We start from the raw sequence: 14414 nt of genomic DNA, 5'->3' as shown, positions 1-14414 counted from the left end.
TAAATATAATTATAGTCATAACCTTATTTTACCGTCTAATTTGTATTTAAACCACACACACACACACACAACCATGCTGTTCGAGCAGTTGACTGAGTAGAGAATTCTGTTAGTTTTAGTTTTTAATTTGCATTTTTTTTATATTTCATAACATCTAGAATACATCTATTTGGTTATGTTTGGTATGAACACGATGATTATCTCAATAGTGAATCGACAAAAGAATGAAATGCATAATGCATTTGAGTGAAAAGCCAAAGAGTGTACCTACTATATAACCATATGATATTATTGCAGGAAATGTAATTGTTGAAATGAGTTCTTATAAAATACATTTACATAAACCAAGTTTAGTGACTATCAGATGAAATTAAAAAAAAAAACATATTTTTTGTTTTAATTATTTCGGAATGTACAACATAATTTAAAGATTGATTCTATAGATATATATTTATATCTGTCAAAAACAGTTAAAAACACATGGGTACAACATGCAGGTCGTCACATTAGGTAATAACGATAAATGCATATATATATATATATATATTGAAGTATTGGAACATATATTTTTTCCTCCATTATGTTTGTTAGAGAGACTCTATTACAGATTTATAAGACATACTGTCTCGTAACACATTTGTGACCAGTGTTGTGCTTAGATAAAAAAAAATTATCTAGATATAGATAAGATATCTGAATTCAAAATTATCTAGATGTAGATTGATACTGTAAAAATTGAATTTATCTAAATATAGATAGATAAAATAATTTTTATCTAGATATTTATATAAGGTATTACCTCAAAATTTAAATTTATACTAATAATTAAAAATTAAAAAAAATTTGTATTTTTATTACAATATTTACATAATTAGACAATATTCCAGGCATGCTAAAAATGAGTTTGTGTTTAACATCATATTATCCCAGACATAAAAAAAGATTCTGAATAATGCAAAAAAAAAGTTATTTTGTGATACGCATCTGTATTTAATGAAGTCTTTATTTTCACTCCCATCAAACAAAAAATTGCGTATAGGTACTTGGTGAAAACTTAAGACCCAGGCTCTAATAATTGACATATCAAATTTACTTAATTTGTACTATAGAAACTGTGTTGTTATTGTAATTCTTATTAAATAGTTGTACATTTAAAATTTAAGCCTAATAAATATTTATTAAATTATTTAGTAAATTTAAAGACATTTTGAATATCATATAACTATATGAGTACAAAGTAACCATTTCCCTTTTTCCTGGTATATTACACAAATGCTATATTCCATAGTTTTAACACAGAATATATGAATTATATATATATTTAAATATATTTTTATATAATATAATAATAAAATATTCTATAATAATCGGTTTACGTTTACCTATGATTTGAAGTCTGAGCATAGGGAACGAGCTCGTAAACCAACATGATGTTAAACCCTGTTTACCCGTAGGACCTATGGTGGCATAGAGTATACTCTATGTATGAAGGAGTAGCTGTACTTCTAATTTTTGTAAAGGCTCTTTCGGCGTTCTTAAAATCATAAATCGTATACGGGCGTGAGACTTCCCCTGTATGGGTCATATTATTATAAAATTTTATAAATAATTCGCATCTCCTATGCATATTGACATAATAAATCGTCATTATTCAACAGTTATAATATACTATAATAGTAGTTTATATCTGTGCATTATTCATAATTAATAATAAATGCTATGTAAAACTATTTTAGAACCAATTTTTGCAAGTAATACAAATTAGATTTCTTATTAAGTTATCTATTATTTATATTGAACGATAATATTGTAAAATAGTCATTACTCATTACTAATTATTAGCTATGGGTCTTGTGAATTATCAAGATAAAAATTAGATGTCAATTTTATTTTTTATCTAGATAAGATAAAGATGTGAAGTTTTTATCTAAAGCACAACACTGTTTGTGACATATTTTTTCTTAAATTAAGCATTTAATCGAATTTTGATTTTTAAAACTTTGAAGCATGCTGACTTAAAATCAAAACATGTTCGATCAGTATACAATCGGTGTAAAGACAGTGTAAATATAACTGTACTGCAGACATACGACAACCGATCGTCAGTACAGTGGTCTAGACAAAACTTCAAACGAGACGGGCGAATTTATATAGTATTCGCATGTCACAAAAAATTGTGCGAATAAATATCTGTCGTCCAAACGTACTCGTGTTAAAAAACCATATAAAATCAGCTATAATATATTATATATCATACGTCATTCAGTTGTTATGAAATCATTTTTTGTTTTTTATATTCACCTATATTATGAAGAAATCGACAAGTCCCGTTAGGGTAGGGGGTTGGGTCGACTGCGCCGTGACGTACACCCCTCATAACCGTCATAACGGCCTCGTGGTATATTCCTCCGAGTACCTTAGCTACCTATAACAATACGTGGTGTTTCAGCTATAACGGGGAACGTGCGGCGATACACATCGACGATAACTGGCGATGGCAATAATAACAATAATAATCGCGTTGTGGCGGGATATACGAATTCACATCCTCTGCAGCGGACAGTTCGCCGCTGCACGTACCCGCCCTCTCGGCCGGAGGCGTTTATCGGCCGCGCACGGATGACCGGACACGTGAAACGAGCTATATTGCTGCTGCTTCTGCTGCTAATCAATAAACGTCGTATATAATACGGTCTTTCTATCTCTCTCTCTCGCCGGCCTTTCACGGTCGGTCGGGTCGTAAAGGGTTTTATTGTGTCGTGTGACGCCGAATAATTGCAATAATGATGACGGTCGTCGTCGTCGTCCGCACAGCGTTCTATGTACGTCATATTATATATTATTATACACCGAGTGGTCCTGTGCAGAATCCTTCGGCATCGGGCGCGAGTGTCCCTCCGAACGACCGACGACGACAACGATGATGACCTATAAAAAGCAGTCATTGTATTATACCTCTCGTATTATTACTATACATATCCGTATGGTATATGACACATCGAAGGAACACTGCCCTATACGTATTATAATAGGCGCGTATATCGGAGAACTGTTCGACGGGAAACGATTTGATCGTGCGAGTATTAGACCGGAAGACCGCGATCAGTCAATACGCGTCATATACCTATAATAATATAATATTATGTACGATATCGCGCAAGTATTATGATAATACACATAGATACATAATATATATTATAATAGAATACTGAATGTGCGCGTATCGAATGTACAGCCATATTATATATTGTACTATGCTGCTGCACCACGGCCATGATAATAATAATATAGTCCGGCAATAACACGCGCCACCAAACACACGACATCAAGTATGACCGTCGGTGCAGTCGCAGTTATTATTAAACTGCAGCGGGAGAAGCATATATATTGTACACGTGTAATACGTAAACTCATATATATATACGTGTAAGGCCGCAAAGTCACGATAAAAGTCCCGACCGTTCTTTTAATATACGTTGTAGTCGGTCGCAGAATCGTTTCTCTCTCTCTCTCTCTCTCTCTCTCTCTCTCTCTCTCTCTATAACGCTAGTATGGGTCGTTTACGAAAAAGTATAAAAAAAAAATGTGTTTTTCTCGGTTCGCAACACATATTATTGCGGTGAGCACTACATATGGCAGCTATAAGGTACCAGCTAGATACGAGCGTCTACAACATATTATTATACTTATACGCGTTTTACGTCATTATTAAAAAATAAATCGTAAAAAAGAACTAGCAGAAAGCTCTCAGGGTATAACCGCGTGTAGTGGCGATACGCTCGTAGGTATTTCTTTTTTTCATATAGGTACCATATTATAGACTACAACGCGCACATCACCGGCGTTGTTTTTGTGCGACATACCGAGTTTTTCATACCACACACTTCGTGAGTCTAACACGCATATATTTTAATGAGAACCGCGAGTTTATTTCATTTCGACACGGATTTTGATCGACTGCCGCAGTTTCAGTTTTCATGGAAAATTGTATGATAATAATTTTGATTATTTGTCTTGTCGATCGAGTGCGTTGAAATGAGATCTTCATTATGACGATATGAATTCAATTTGCAAGGGCGTCCACGTTTTTTTCGGTTTCGCGTCTGTTAAAGTTAATAATATTATATTATGGAAAAACAAAACGTTTTGTTCCAGTCTCGGTAAGTTTACATTTAAAATGTAATATTACTATATAATACTTATGTGCGCAATGCGTATGCCAATTCAACTATGGTATTTTATTTTTTATTATTCGCTCTAAGTTGATAAACAAACAAAAATATATATTGTAAACTGTGACTAAAAAATATGTTTTTATAATTCCTTATAAGCGCAGGGGCAATCTTTCGAGAATAAATCTCCCTCCAAAATGTAAACAAGCCATCGCATGCACCATTTTTGTCTCTGCAGCGTAAATCTGTGGTTTTTAATCGAATAATAAACAGCTAGTGCTTGCAGCACCTTAAAGCTCAAATACCAACTAGCATATTTTTTTACTCGTCGTTTTAAGTGTAGGTATATATGAGTAACTACTATTATAATATACCTATTATATACTCGAGATAAGTTACTCGAAAAACACACGAGTCGAATTTATTTTTTATACCACTTGAGATTCGAGTTATCCGAGACTCGACTGTACCTAATTTACAATGGGTCGATTACAATGTCGTGAGTCATATATATATGTACCTACTATATACTAGTACTATACATCAGTGTGTCAATAACAATAATTAAGACTTAAGTCACCGTACCTATCGAAAAACATAATGTGTAGCTACAATGAATACACAGTTCAAACGATCGGACACGATATAATATTATATACCATCACTGACCTCGGGACAATTTTTTTATTTGTTGTCGCTAATGACACGCACAATAAGCGTGTTAGGGTCACGCTAAGCACGATAATAATATAATATTATTATTATATATCGATACGAGCGCCGCACATAATATAGGTACGCATAACATTTCTGTGTTCTCGAGCGCTGGCAATAATATTTAATGCGATGACATCGGGTCCCGAGAGCACACGTTTAATATTATACATCGTCGTAACGGCATATTATTATTATTATATGTATAGGTACACCGGACGGATGATTAATAATCGACTAATATTCCCGATCACCCACACGTACCCAAGACCGTGTGTCGGCCGCGCGGGAATGGGATAACAATATTATATTGTATAGGTATGTACGAAGTGGTATATAGGTATCCAGTATCCACCATGGGTATATATATATATATATATATAATATACTCGATATCACAATATTATATACTTACACGGAGCGGGGAAAAGTGAAAACCCGAACGTCTTCGTGGGACGTGCGTTAATTGTTTAATGCCAAGTCACTCTCGGAGCGTATGTTGTATTAATAATCACTGTATATTATACAGGACTCGTAGCCGAAGATAATTTTTTTTTTTATTTAAAAGGAAAACGCGCCATTTTTCTCGTGCGTCTCATCAATCAAACTGCCTGACCCGACGACGGACCGGCAAAAAATAAAATATAAAAAAAGAACCCAGCTCTTGTCTTGTCGACGACCGAAGCCATCTTCTCGATTGCTGCACGAGCGCGATCCCGTCTTGGACGGCTGCAGGGGGAGAGGATCATCGTCTCTTATATATAACAATATTCCGGTAGATTATTATTTTTGCCACCCACCCTACATCCCGGCCTGGTCGGTATCGTTAGCCCGAAAACGTTTATCGCCAAACAGCTAAAGCCACTGAGATAACGCCGTTGAACGCCCGTCAGTTACGCGCGGCTGAGCACGAATGAGTCGGCCGGTAAATTCAGAGACGCCGAAATCGAATCGCTCTGATATGATCGGTGGTGGAAATGTGTTCTCAGGTCTCGCCACGGCGCGAACCTTTAGTTGTAGACGAATTACGACGGTTTTATACGACGTATTTAGGTGCAGGCGATACATATGACACGTATCATATAATATTTGTCAGCTAAAAGTAAAAAAAGCGGGTACGTGCAGCGAGGTGGAGTAGGTCAGTGGTGGTAGAAATTTGTCCATCGTACCTTCAGTTTTCGGACAGGATAGTGTATTATTACAGTATTCGATTTGAATGAAATTTTTGTGGATGATTTAAAATTAAAATTTATTTTTAAATTATCGCTTCGTTTAGTAATGAAAACACGCTATATTATAATATTCTAGTAGTTATTGATTATCGTCGTATTGAACACTGGCAAAAACTGTTTTACTCACTTTTCCTGACATAATAAGCTATAAGCGCCGGTACCGAAAAATTGCCAATACTACCTCACGATACTCTTTTATTGTTGTGTAAGATGAATATAATTAACAAATAAGTCAACGAAACCGTAATGGAACGTTTCAAAATGTATTTTCGATAAACAAAGTTAGTCAAAAGAAATATACTAGTACCTAACAACAATAGACATAATAATGATATTGTTCATTATAAATACTAATAAACCGATTTGGCTATTATTAAATTCGCAATAAGACACAATTGGACAGTCGTTGGTAACTGTAAATTTATTGTAATTTTACCAAAGAGTGACGCTATACCTAAGCCGCTTTTAATTAAAACGTTTTATCCATTGTGCTCGTCTGTGCATTATGGAGCTGATATTGTACATTTTGTGCAGCCAATGAAAAAAAAAAAAACAATTTTAAAATATAACACAACGACGCGTATCGAAGTGTAAGATATTTATTTTTAATTTAAAAATATAAAACGTCAATTTATATTATTATTATTATTATTATTATTATTATTATGGAATACACGCGAATCATTCGAAAACGTTTCCTAATCGTACAAGTGGTGTAGACGATGCCAGTAGGCACTTTTAAATGATATAATAAAATATTATATACTATATAGGTATACAGTTATAATCCTCCTCGAAGGATAGAAGTATAATATCGTATAGGTGTTAGCTTTAAAACATAATATTATACTATTACATTATCGACTAGGGTACGTTGTTAATCATCGGCGGAATCGAAACGGGAAAAATCTTCAAAATGCACTGGTAAAAAAAACACAACGGTACCTACCTAGGTATCATAATATTATATCATTACATAAACGAAAAGGTGAAAAAAATACAAACATTATATAATAATATTATAGGTATAGCGACCGCGCGAAATTCGACGATAATGACGATAACAATAACGACGACGCAATCATAGCAACAACAGCAATATAATGTGATAGACAATAATAATTATTTTCGTGATGAGTAATAATAAGACGATAAATAATAGCATAGTGCAGTTACGACGTATCATGCCACCGACACTCGTTCACGCGTCGATTGTTTCGGAAACAGTCGGCGAGACGGGTGTGTTTCGGTCGGTCCAAAAACGCTAATTTGGCGGCTCGCAAATGGGGTGCGAAACGCGAACAACTACTCGGGCCACCCCCGCCGCAGGGTTGTATACTATATACGACACGGGATATATCGAGCCGGCTGACGTATGTGCGCCGCAGCTGGAAAACATTAACAGAGTATAATTATTATATTATTAGGCCCGGTGGCGGCTTCAGGGTCCTGCGGACGTGTCGCGAGGTGCAGGTTTCGTGCGAGTAATTATCACCAGTAATATTCAGGCGGACTAATTATTATTTGCTGCAGCGAGCCCGCCGCACAGACGTTATATAAGACACGACACAATATTGCGCAGTGGTATAAAATAGTTGGTAGGTAACCTATACCTTATCTATATATATATATATATATATATATATATATAGCGAGTGACGCTTGTAGTAATACGACGAGACGCGCACGAATTTATAAATGTGTGTGCGCGCGGGCAAGGGTCGAACGTACGATATTATAATATTTTTGAGGAATTTTTTTTTGGTTTCTCCGGCAGCTCAATCTCTGCGCTTGCACACCCGGTCGTCTTCCCGTTGCAATAAATTATTACAGGCCGTTTAAGTCGCCGTCGTCGTCGTAGTCGTCTGGCCCCGCAGTCGTAAATCCGCTGCGCTCGGGCCCCTGCAATACTGCGTCGACTAAACACGCGCGTTTACCCACATCAAGCGCTGACATCGCGTCAAAATAATTTATATTATTATGTGTTCACACCGTGTAGTAGCTACAAATTATAATACATGAGTGTAAGTATGATATTATATATACATAACGCACATCCTATACATGACGTGCGTATATGCGATTTGGCTCTTCCACGAGTGGTCCCCTCGGATGAGAGCAAAAGTATATAATATTATAATTACAAACCGTTATGGCACGTCGTCGCCACATCATAATAATTATAATTATTTTACACCGAGTGTAATACACACGAAAACCAGACATAAATCTTAAAACGCGTATAGTACGTCTGGAGACACGTCGTCATATATTACGATGTAGGTACCTATCTATATTTAACGATTCGAACGTATGCACTCAAGTTTCGCCGACTATAAATGTTAATTAGAAATTATTATCACCGGTGACAGTTTTTAGGTTTGTCCATTAAACCGTAGCGTGTTGTATATTATACGTTTATTAGGCAACGCGAGCACTTATATTATAATACGTCTGCACAGGATTAATCATATCGAGTTCGACGATAAATTAAATTTGTAAAAAAAAATGTCAATCCGTATTAAGTAACATTTTCAAAACATTATAATTTACTGTAGTAAACTATGATATGAGCTCGTCGACACGTGTACCTATGCTTAAAAATAGATTTAGGCACTCAAGACGAATATGATAGGTAACTGAAATATTTTGTGCATAGGTATCGAAATATTATAATATTATTGTCATAATATTATTTGTAACGCTTGCTTACGACATCTGACAGGTTTGAAAATTGCGCATTTTATACAATAACGACCGGATAGTTACATAAATATTATAAATTATTATTTGAAACGTTGTGCTATGGAGGGAAAAAAATTAAATTGTAATAAAATACAATATAATTACCAATTATGATAATAATATTTTATCGAACCGTAAATAAAACACACCTGTGAACTTATAATTTTAAAAAATTAGGTATATTATAATAATACTACTATTTCGTTTATAGCAATATTTATGCGCTTTTCATGTAGCGTCAATATACCCGCAGGTGTTAATTTTCATTTAACACTGTATTTACTATAGAATCTTATAGTGCGTAGAGATTTTTATTACAACTTTTATCAACCCTTTTCGAACTGAAGGTTTTTATAATATTATATATAAAAAAAAATCAAATGGCTTGCAAAGTTATGTTGCATAAATTATGAATTTTTATAATTTTATACTTTTAACAAGGAATGCGAAGTAAAATATGGTATGAGCTTTTAAAATGTACAATTTTTTTTTTTTAAAACATGTTCTTTCGGTAATTAAACCGAAAAAGCACTCTTTGTACGCATTTAATGGTGGAAAATATAAAATAATAATAAACGATGACTGTTAAAAGAACGTGTAAAGTACACCGTGAGCTGAAAAAAAAAATGTTGCTCGCTGTATAAACGAATTAAGCTGTTTTTTTTCCACCGTATAATACTTTCGTGGTATTACACACCTAAGCTTCCGGTTTTGAAAATGTTTTTAATGAATAATTTGTAAAGTATGAAAAAAAAGTAATATTATATAAAAAGGCCGCGTAACAACAATATATATACCAGAATATTGTTGTAGTTCATTTTATATCCGTCGACTAAAACCAGTAAAACCCATATTACCTAATTTTAAATTTAAACAACAATTACTTCTAAGCACTATCTTGTTTAAAAACCGTGGAGCCAAAAAGAACTAAATTTTCATTTATTTCAATGATTGGTAAAATTATTAAACATAAAATAAATATTTGTCTTCGTCTTTAATTTGTGGACAGCATTTTTTATTTGTTTTGGCAGTGACTATAATTAATTTTATTCAAGAAATGATTTATTTTTATTTATTTATAAATTATATAAAATTTAATAAAAAAATAATTATTATTAGAATGTACCTAGAGTAAAAACTTACTAAAAAGTCGACATTTTATTAAAAGCACGAAACAGTTGAGACATAATTAATTTAGTTCATCCGGATGGACTTAGGTTGGGACGAAACCATTTATAATTGTAGTCCATTACATTTTTAAGCTATGCTAACTTGATCTTCGTAATGTTCATTATCGCACCACTCTGTCAAGGTTCGTGATTGCTTAGATATATATTTTAATTTCCATTATTTATTTAAAATTCGGTTAGGAGTTCACTGTTTTTTCCGCTACATTACCATAGATTTGTACACTCGAGTATAGGGTCAAACCAGGCTTATTGTTAGTATATTGTAGTATATTAGTTTTATTGAACTAGACTATACTAAGCTTTTAAAAATGCTCTTCATGTATTTATTTTTAAATCAATAACATTAAAATAATTTTTCTTATGATATTAATTGTTTAAAAATAATTGTTTATAAGTCAATATAATATTATTATGTAGGTACTCAATATAGTTGCTTTAAAAAAAGTACTCAATGTGGTATCAGTCTAAGTGTAAGTCGAGGACCTCTAAAAAATAAAATTGACTATAACTGAATATTACTTTGTATACAGAGTAATTTAACAAGCATGCTCACCCTCTTTGTTTTTTCAATAATACAGTTATTTAAAATTCGATTTTTAGTATTTTTAAATATAATTTAAAACCGTATTTTCAAATTCTTAAGATCTTTTGCACTACTTGAGGAGCGCTCTGTGGAGGCACAAGCTTCTGTTTTTCAAATGAGAATACCCATTTTTGCCTGTTTATTATACAATGGGAAATTTTTTTAAAAATTATTGACGTACCAAAATTCGTATGAGTTGTTTTTGCGTTATATTTAACTTTGTGTTCTAAGGATAAAATAAGGTCCATGTAATCGGCTTATAAGATATTGGGGCTCAGTGACGTATAAAGAAATTAATGTCAGGGAATTTTAACCCCCCATCCACTCTCTGTATACGCCGTGGTTGGGTCTAGGGTGATTTGAAAATTGTAGTAATTAATATAAATCTATTAATAATTTGTAAAAATGGTCCCAGTATAATAAATACTATATATATTTTTACTTCTATTTTATATTTATATAAATCCGTTTTGCTAACTACTAATTTGAATTTAGGTAGATAAGTACATCAACATTCTCAAAAAGTTTTCCGCTTGATAGCTTACAGTAAAAAAGGGAAGTTCTCATTTGGAAAAATAAGAATTTGAAGTCAGCTTAAGCCTGAGTATATTCAAAAATATGATAACACTATATATTATAACCAACAATTTAAGACCATACTTTAAATCAACGCCATATTATAGTGTTGTTTGTTTCGTAATTATTTGACAATTATATATCGTTTTGAAATAAAATTATTATTATATTTTTTTTCAGTAAAGGTTGTTTAAGATAACGAAGTAGGATTATTAACCTAACTGTTTTTGTTATAGAATAGCGGACTCATTACATCGTGTAGAATACAAAACCAGAGAAATATAATTAATTTTATGTTGTGATATATATTATTCTAGTAGTAAGTTTTTGTCTATTAGATAGTTAACCAATAACCATGCATTGGATTAGTGTATGTTGTTTTTGGTCATTACTTATTTTGGTTTTTTCGATACTCATAATTCAGTAAGTATATAATATATATACTTCACTTATACATAGGTTATTTAATATAATGTATTATCATCGAAATCAGCAGTTTAAGCTTAATCAAATAATTTGACGACTCAATTGGTTGTATTGATATCATATTTTTTAGACAAAAAAACGGACATTTATTGTAGACTATGAAAAAAATCAATTCCTAAAAGACGGAGAAGTGTTCCGATACGTTTCTGGTGATTTGCACTATTTTCGAATTCCTAAATCTTATTTGAAAAACAGGATTTAAAAAGTAAAAGCCACTGGATGGCTGGAATTTATTCCGGTATTCTTCGTTTTTATACTATATCGACGTGAGTATTTATAAATTTACTGTAGGTATCTTGAAATTGTACATAAACAGTTAAATGAAACAACACATCAACGTTGTGTAGGTATTAGAAAATATTTAATGGTAAAAATATTTTGACCAATTTTTTTATTATTTAAATTTTGTTGTATATTAATGACGGGTACAAGTTTTTCTAAAGTATTTTGTATATTTTGGTTTTCAATTTTCTGACAAATAGATTGAAACTAAATTTAAAATTTCATAATATATATTTAATTCATATTATATTATAACTTATAATAATTATCTTTAAGATTTAATAAATAATTAGTTCTGACAATAATATCAGTAAATATAAGCATAGTTAATTAAACATACACACAGAAAAATGAGAACTTTTTTTAATTAATATATATATACAGAAATTATTTTAAACTTAAATCGTTTTTATTACTGCACGATCTATAAAATTTGTTTTTTACAATATGTATACTTTACGATACGTGATTTGTTGAGATTGTGGGCAGTCATCGTGAGAAGATGCCATCTATTGAAGGTACTTCTGTACCTTGGCACTCTCCGTAAGAAAAACTTTATAGTATGTTATCAAAAATGTTGATAGTTATTAGTAAATAGTAAATACTACCTACTTAATAAATTAAATTATCTGGATAAATTCATCTAGATAACGGTGATTTTTATCTTAGATAACTGCACGGACTAAGATAGTATGGACTGCTATCTTAGTCCGTGGATAACTGTGTAAATTATTATTTATCTAGATAAGATAAAATATATAAAAGAATATTTATCTAGATAAACTCAACACTGGTCCCTACATAATATTAATAACAATACAAGCTGAATGAACGCCAACGAGCAAGATTGACGAGCAATCTAAATGACAAACCATATTCTAAAATAGAACAAACTAGAGACAAATATAAATTTAATAATTATTAAGCAATTTGGAGAAATGCAAAACCACGGAGACCAATAGTAGGTACACTAGGTATATCATTTTTTCCATGTTATCGCAGTGTTTTTGGTTTTTTTCGACGTTGATAACATTTTTTGACTTTTTGTTCTTTGTTCAAAAAGCTTGATAATTTAATACAGTTGCTCGTGAGATTTTACACTGGTTAAAAAAACCGTAAGTATACCTGAACAAAATAACTAGAATTTCCACAAGCTGCATTAATTAATTTTACACAAGCGTGTTGCATATTTATTAATTATATTATCAAATAAAAACCAAATATTACATAACATAACACACAATTTTATTCAAGTAAATGTTACAAAATATACAATATACATTTTACAATTTTTACATAATATACAATTTATTACATGTTACAAAATATACAATAAACATTTTACATAATATTATAGGCACAATTTCAATTTTACATACAAGGTATACATTTTACAATTTTTACATATTATACAGCGGCGGCGGTACGGAAAAACTCTATTCGTCTGCTTGGTCCATCGCACCACAACAGAAGATAAACCTGACGACCCGCTTTGTCGGGTTCCACAGTGAATGGCGGGGACGTCTAGGCGTGATCGTTATTACCGCTAGGTCCGTCTCCGCGTCACTGTGGTCACTTTTGGTGACCGTATCCGTTTCACCGGCTTCTACCGGTGTTAACGGCGACAAGACGGGTAACGGCGTCTCGATACAGGAATGATTTTCTTCAGTGGCGGATGGCATCGATGTCAAAACAGACGATTCGGCTCGTGCAGAAAGCGAATCCGTCGAGACTGGAACGAGCGACAATCCCATTTCGGGAGCATCGCCCGAAGAAAGTTTACGTACAGCCATATTAGGTACAGACGTCGATTTCTTGAGCTGCACCTGGACATTTCTGTTTTCCGACAGTTTCTGTACGATTGACTGAATATCGTTGTCCGCCTGTACCAACAAATCTAGCGTTGATGTCAAGCCATCCTCTGCTCCGGCCGTGAAATCTTTACGCACAGCCGTATTAGGTAAATATTTTGATCTGTGGAGCTGCACCGGAAATCTATGGGCGTTGCTGTTTTTCGACAGTTTCCGTATGCTCGATTGGATATCGTGGTCGGCCTGTACCATCAGATCTAGCGTTGATTTCCAGCCGTCTTCTGCAGGTGCATCGACCGTGGAATTACCACGCACGGCCATATTGGGTAAAGACTGATATGTCGACCTGCACCGGCAAAATATTGGCATCGTTTTCCGGCGGTTCCCGTTTGTCTGACTGAATATCATGAACAGTCTGTACCTTTAAGTCAGGCGTCAATTTACAACCGTCTTCTGCAAGTGCTTCAACGGTGGGATTATTACCCACGACCATATTGAGTAAAGACTCTGATTTGAGGTCCATGTCCCCAGCACCCCCCATTTCGAATTTCGGGTCCAAACCCGGGCGATCGTTTGTGCTTCGTTAGTGCTTGTTAGTGCACTTTATCCCGTCGTTAGTGCTT

This window comes from Acyrthosiphon pisum, chromosome A2 (genome assembly GCF_005508785.2).
Source record: "Acyrthosiphon pisum isolate AL4f chromosome A2, pea_aphid_22Mar2018_4r6ur, whole genome shotgun sequence".
Taxonomy (NCBI): domain Eukaryota; kingdom Metazoa; phylum Arthropoda; class Insecta; order Hemiptera; family Aphididae; genus Acyrthosiphon; species Acyrthosiphon pisum.
This window is presented reverse-complemented; position numbering follows the sequence as displayed.